The 7,490-nt window shown below is 30.0% G+C and overlaps 1 long non-coding RNA gene across 2 annotated transcripts; it reads left to right on the plus strand.

Moving 5' to 3' along the window:
- Window positions 1-491: 491 nt before the first annotated feature.
- On the plus strand, window positions 492-2,153 carry LOC122195009 (uncharacterized). Of its 2 annotated transcripts, XR_006184928.1 has the most exons (4): window positions 492-833; window positions 911-1,518; window positions 1,709-1,806; window positions 1,923-2,153. It is a non-coding gene; the product is annotated as an uncharacterized LOC122195009 (long non-coding RNA). The 2 variants fall into 2 exon arrangements; XR_006184927.1 differs by having other exon boundaries at window positions 492-1,518.
- Window positions 2,154-7,490: the final 5,337 nt, after the last annotated feature.

Raw genomic sequence — 7,490 nt, forward strand, 5'->3', positions numbered from 1 at the left:
ATTTTAAGAACTTTGGATTATTACAAGGCATATATGATACAAAAACATTGTAATATGGTGAGTTTTGGTACCTAAGTTTATATACATTGTATGATATATTCACCTTTTCATATATATATATATATATATATATATATATATATATATATATATATATATATATATATATATATATATATATATATATATATATATATATATATATATATATATATATATATATATATATATATATATATATATATACCTTAAAAGGCATTTAGCCTTAAATGTTGAATTTTAAGAGGTACAAACATTACTATGTTATGTAAAATGACTTCATGTTGTGAAATTTAATCTAGTCAACATGGTGAATCAGTCAAAAATGTTTAAACAACATTCCCCGATTTCTGCCATTTGAATCCCTAAAATCAATTGAATTGGTCAACACCAAGTAAACTTTATATAACATCTCAAATCTCACTATTCACTCATAAGCGCACAACCAGCATACCACCACAAATTCGTCGCCTTCGTCACCTAGGTGCATATATTCATCGAACCTACGGCCAAATCTCTAAAATCTATTGATTACACCCAATAAACTTCCAAATCGTTTCTCAAAACCATGAAATCTCAATGCTTCACGTCTTCTCCACCGCACATCTCCTCCTTCATTACCACTATCAACCTCCACCGTCGTAACCACTTTGCTTCAGGTAAGACCAATTCGGCTTCAACAACGATGATGTCCTACCCCAGGTTTCCGAAAATGACCACTAACAACTACACCATCATTGCACAATGTCGTTCAAAAATCCTAAGGCATTGTTTCCACCAATACAAACCACCAAGTTCGTGTTCTTCATATTTAGTCTGATTTTCCATCGTATTTATTAAATAATGATATTTTTTGGTGAAATTGTTGTAGGTTTTTTAATATGTGTGGGCATTGAAGATTTTCTATTGAAAAAAAAGCATGGGTGAGATCGATAAAGAGGATCGCCCAAGTAGGTTACGTTCTTTGTTTCTATATATCTCTCTCACATTCTCCTACCGCACCACTACCATGACAACTGCACTACCATCACACATCCCATTTGTCCTAACGTTGTTATTTTTGTGTTGCTTTCTATGTATTTTGTTGCAATGCCAAAGAGAAACATAAATAACTTGGATACAAGTTTCACTAATCCACAAATATAGTACAAGTATGTGTTTTTATCTCTTTTATGATCTTCTACAAGTTTGGTGGCTTTTGATCAACATAGGGGTTTGCACAGTTACTTACCATACTTTCCATAATAGAATCTCTTACCATTGATCTGTTGTGAAAACTTTTGGAATGGTGTTGATTTATCTCAAACTCCAGGAATTAAAGAAGAGCTACCAAAGAAGCCCGGAAAGGGAACTATTTTTATGACCAACATAGTTCTTGGACACCATGAATGGATGTAGGTTTTTAGATCAGCAATGTATGACTCAATGTGCGACTTCGGCTTCATGAAAAAACCCACTAGAGTTTATTATGGCCATGAGGTAAATCTATATTTTTATTATATATATATATATATATATATATATATATATATATATATATATATATATATATATATATATATATATATATATATATATATATATGAGACCTTTTTTTGTAAATTATCTATTAGAGAGACTTTCTCATGGTTTACATGATATTAGTAACAAGAATTACATCAAAATGCAGTTCAATAGAAAAAATCATGCCAATATTGACATGGGATGGTCTGAGTCTTGATGCAATAGCTTCCCATGCAACAAAAGGGTTGAGGCCACATATAAAGGGTATGTTTTGTATGTAACTAAATGAATTATTAATTTTTATGAGTGTTGGAGGTTCGTATCATAAAAAGTTTTCCACTGCTTTTTTTTTTTACAATTTAAATTCTATTTTCTAATAGTTAGATGGGCATGATAGATATGGAATATGCAGTTCTAGCTAATGAAGAAACTGATATTAAGGATTTGAGTTACTCCTGAAGCATCGTCATAACAACATCCTCTTCTCGATTTCTTTTGTAGTGTTGTATTTCATAATACAAGCACAATATTTAGTGATGGAAATGACAAGGTTTGTAGTGGTATCATATTTTAATTTATTATTATTAAATACAATGTGATGTGATTGAGTAGCAGGTTGCCCCCATATCTTCTATTTTATCTCCCACAACCCTCTATTTTTAAAGATAGATTGGTTTTAAAGTTGATTGTTTTAAACACTAATGACTAAATAAATTCTAGACATTCGATTATAAATACATGCACTCATAAACGTTTTGGTTTATTTGATTGGTATGTTCAAATGACAAGATGCTATAAGGAACATTCCCTACCACTTTTTGTCCATTCTTATGATAGGTTGCAACATAATGCATATTTATCATACAATTTTCTGATTGCAGATCCAAACTTTTCTGTTCAACCTATGCAATGCCCCTTTATGTCTATATGGATGTAGAGTATGAGGACTGACTTTTAAATTAACAGTTTGTTACTTTAACACTTTTTTCATATAAAAGTCAAAAACTAAAAAAATGTCTTATGTCATTATCATTCTTTTGGGCTTTGTTATTTTTATAAATTCAACAGCTTGGCAGTTGGAGCTGATGATTACTGACAAGTTAGTATAATTTGTTGGATTTTTTGATCATTTGATAGAAGTTTCCTTTAAGGATTTAATGGATGTTGTCTTTATTTGAAGTGTTGAATCTTGATCCGGTTTGAAAGTTGGCATGGAAGGTCTAGAACCTAGGTAAACACGAATAGTTTATATTGTAAAAAATTAAATTTTTTTATCAATTTTTGGAACAAGAGTTAAGAAGAAAAACATTTGTATGTTGATCAAGAGTATAATTTTTAGAAAAGGACATAATGGTCCTTTTTGGTTAGTATTACTATTAAAATGGCAAGTTTGGTCTTATGCCTCTAGAGTGGTTTCGTTGGAAAAAGATAGGAAAAAAGAAAAGAAATGAGAGGTTTATTAAGGGTGGTTGTATGATGTGGTGTACAAATATGAATAAAGGGAAAATTGTTCTCTTTTTGGTTTATGTAGGAAGTTATAGGTTTTCTCATAGTTTTATGATTCTGGGTCTTTTTCACCTGAAAAAGAAAAACAGTAGAAAAAGGAATAAGGAATGAGGGGAAAATTAAAGGGAATTTTCATCTTTACCTATTAATCTTGTACTATTGTCAATGTCATGTGGAGATAAATTACTTATTTTGTTCGAATTAGTATAAGTAAGATTGAAAGGTATTGCCTGTCTTTTTTTTAATTATAAATTCAATAAGGAAAGAACTTTGGATGAAGGTTATGATTTATGTAGTCAAAATAAAGGCTTTATGTAAGGACTCATGCGTTATACATGGGGTAAAACATAAAAGGAAGATTAAATTTGATGTTTCTAAGTGGAGTTGTACTTTATGCATGTTTGATTTAATTGCTAATTGTAAAATGAGGAAATTAGATTGGAAAGATAAAATTAGATGGTGGTTTTTTATTATATGTACTGATCAAATGATGGTACCATGTGCTTCCAGACTTTTAATAAGAGTTGGTTTTGGAGAAATAAGTAGCAAACACAATGGAAGGTTGAAATCCTCTTTTCATTTGTTATACGAAGTTGCCCTATTGCAAGGGTGTTTTTGGAAATGGTAAAATCAATGTTTACTATGGCAAGAAGCTTCTGTCTTGAGAATTTTAATGAAAAACAAATTGACGTCTTTTATTCGGTTCAAATCATAAATTTTTAGTTGGTTTTACGTTTTTTTCCATCAAAAAATATACAATAAAATGCAAAAGGATTCAAATCCCGAAAATACTTTGTTTAATCTCAAATCCTCGAAATTCTACACATATTCGTTAGTTTAATCTTTATTATCATCTCTAAATGTCAATCGGGTTATATAACTAATATTTCTTATTAAAAAATACATTTAGTCAATGTCGTTCAAAATTTTCAAAATTTCAAATATTACATCAAACTTTAAAAAAAAAATTAAAAATATTTTCTTAGGATATATGAATTTTTGAATGTAGTATTTATATTCCAAAAAATAAGTAAATAAAAATAAAATACTATCGTATATATTAATTTTGTTAGGATATAAATTATATTCATAAATACTAATACAACTAAGGATCTCCGCCTAGGTGTTGATTAGTCATTTGACCTTGGTTGACCGACCGCTTAGATCAATTAAGGGACTCCTTGTCGTCGATTTATCAGTTATCCATTTGTTATGACAAAATAACAAAAATCATAATTATACTAAAAAAATGAAGATTTAAGCGTGTTTAAATAAAATATATTCATTTATATAAAAACAAACAATGTACATTTATTTTTTTTATTGAAACTAATTAATGTGAGGTCATTTGGTTTCTGCTAATACGGTTATAGGGAGCGATAATGCATTCACATACTTTTATCGCATATTAATGGTCTTACATTTTTTTGGAACAGCAAATACAAGTGGAAGCCCTTCCGCCTTTTACAATGGAAGCCCAGGTTCGAGCTCCTTTACAGGGTAATGGATTCCAAAGGAAAATTCTCCATAAGTGGCCACCAATGGGAGTCGAACTCCCCACCTTGCCCCTCAATGGTTATAAACTCAACACATCTTTCCCAGCTGGGCTCTGGGCTTCATATTAATGATCTTACATGTTTTGAAGATCTCTACATTGTGAATAATGTAAAAAACGCAACTATTTGCACAAAAAAACTAATTGCCTCTAGGAACTAATTTCTAAAAAACTATCTGCATCCGTCGCTTGGCGCGGGTAAACGGCTAGTGTGTGTGTGTGTGTGTGTATATATATATATATAGAGAGAGAGAGAGAGAGAGAGAGACAGAGAGAGAGAGGGTTATTTGGAAAACAAAAAAAAAAACCCTAAAATCATAAAAATACATAAAAGAAATACTTAGAGATAACAAAAAAAAAAATTTAACTTTTTTATAGAAAAATCGCAGCTTTTTTAATAAAATCGCTGAAAAAAAAATCAATTTTTTTTAAATTGGTTTTTCTTTAAATTTCAACGATTTTATACTAAAAGCTATTATTTTTTCATAAAAAATTTCAAAAAAAAGTTTTGCGATCTTTAAGTATTTTTTTATGTATTCTTTTGATATATATATATATATATATATATATATATATATATATATATATATATATTTATTTATTTATTTTTATGAACCATGGCTTATAAGTTATGACCCTTATTATAATTGGGCTAATATGGGCCTTAAATAAAAATAGAAGTCCACGTATATGAAGGTATGAAGCCTTAGTAACGTAACGATGATAGTTTAAATAACTAAACAAGGGAAACTTGTAGGCTCTAAATTGTCTTCCATAATATACATACTAGACATGAAGACATAGGAGGTGCGTGCGCCTTAGATGTTTCAACTTGGGATAATGATTTAAAGCAATTATATGTTTCAACTTAGGGATAATGATTTAAAGCAATTCAGTCCTTATGACCGGTTATTTCAGGTTAGCCGGGAAAAATGACTTAATAGGGTAATATATTTCTCATTTTGTACACATTTAGTCTTTAATATTTTTATACACATTAGTCCTTAATCTTTTTTTTGTTTCAAAATAAGTCATTTTTGTTTTTGTACTAATTCAATACTTATGAATGATTTCCTTAGGTTTTTTTCTCATTAGATCTTACGTGGGACAATCATTATTGAATTGTGCGAGGTTGTTGATGTTTATGTGTAACGTCTCATTTTCACAACAAAAAATTTTCATTTTTAAATAAAGCAAAAATCCCTAATTATAAATCCATTATTAAGAAAAAAAAAATGTTTATTCCAAAATACATTTATGGAAAATCTACATCTGCATCCTCTAATAAATGAAACTTAAAAATGACAAATGTCAGTTCTTTAGAATATTTCTTTGACACGTGACAATTTTTCTATGATTTTTATTATTTCCTTTTCTTCGGTAACAAATCAAATTCAATTCAAATTTTAAAATATAAAATCATATCCTAATAACATTATCATGTTTATTTTGCTTAACAAATTAATTCATAATTACTTACAGTCCTGAATATCTTGGTTTTTTATACATTTATTATTTTTTATCTATATAAAAATTTTAAATATATCGACCGTGGTTTTCACGTGATATAACGTAGTCAGAGTAATATAAGAAACGCAGAATCCTCAATAATGTTGATGAGTGTGTACACTCATGCTTTCGAACAACTGGGTAAGCACAAAATTTAGTCAGTTACCCCCAAAATACTCGATACAACAAACATATTATCATGCATAACAAGCTCACACTCGTTAGATTGGAATACATTTGCCCTATCAGTCATCAGACTGGAATGCCAACATACAACAGATTCACTCAGTCATCGGACTGGAATACCTACGGTTTGTCGGCATGTCGCGTTAACCCAATCGCTATTCTTGAGCCTCCGTGCCTACGGCTTACAGTCAGCCCGGACCAGGTATCTTGGCCTACAACATATAACAGGACCACCTCAATCTATCCCACCACCATATGAGTATCTCACGTAAGATGTCGTGAGAAAAACCTAAAGAAATCATTCATAAGTACTGAATGAGTACAAAAACAAAAATGATTTATTAAAAAAATATTAAGGACTAAATGTGTACAAAAATATTAAGGAATAAATGTGTACAAAGTGAGAAATATATTACCTTATTAAGTCATTTTTACTGGCTAACCTGGAGTAGCCGGTCATAAGGACTAAATGTGTACAGTTTAACAAGTTGAAGGGGTAAATATGGACGAAAAAAAAAGTCAGTGACTAAATGTGTACTTTTGCCACACATACTTCTTATTTTTATGCTTTCATACTTTTGCCACACACTTCTTATTTCAAACTTTAACCTCAAAAGTTTTTTTTTATATTTGATCTCCGGACTATAGTTTTGTGGTTTCATACTTTAGCCCCAAAAAGATTTTATTTCAGATTTTGACCATAAATATTTCTTTTGTTGATAGATTTGACCCCTATACTTTCGTATGTTGGCACTTTTCACCAATACTTTGTAGAATGTCACTTTCGACCCTTTTACTTTGTTAGATATCATTTGTATGCCCTTAAATTTGAGCATCGACATTTCCACCCCTTGAACTTTCGTATATTGGCATGTTTGCAAGTTTGTTCCTAGATTTTCAAATGTCGGCAAGTTTTGTCCTCCAACAAGTAGATAAAACCATCGTTTTGTAAAAAATAAAACAAACCCCCACCCCCCTTAAAAAAAACCTTGCACACAAAACAAAACATACTAAGCAAAACTCGTTTGTGTCCCTCGCAGAGCGGAGAATGGGTAATTTCTAGTTGATTATGATTATAAATTTGGATTTTCTATTTTTTAACACTGAATGCTATATTAGTGAATTAGGAAGAAGTTGAAATGAAACAATTATAAAATAATGTCACTGATTGGATTTTGAATCCAGTCAACCC

The sequence above is a fragment of the Lactuca sativa genome, chromosome 7 (genome assembly GCF_002870075.4).
Source record: "Lactuca sativa cultivar Salinas chromosome 7, Lsat_Salinas_v11, whole genome shotgun sequence".
NCBI classification, from domain to species: Eukaryota; Viridiplantae; Streptophyta; class Magnoliopsida; order Asterales; family Asteraceae; genus Lactuca; species Lactuca sativa.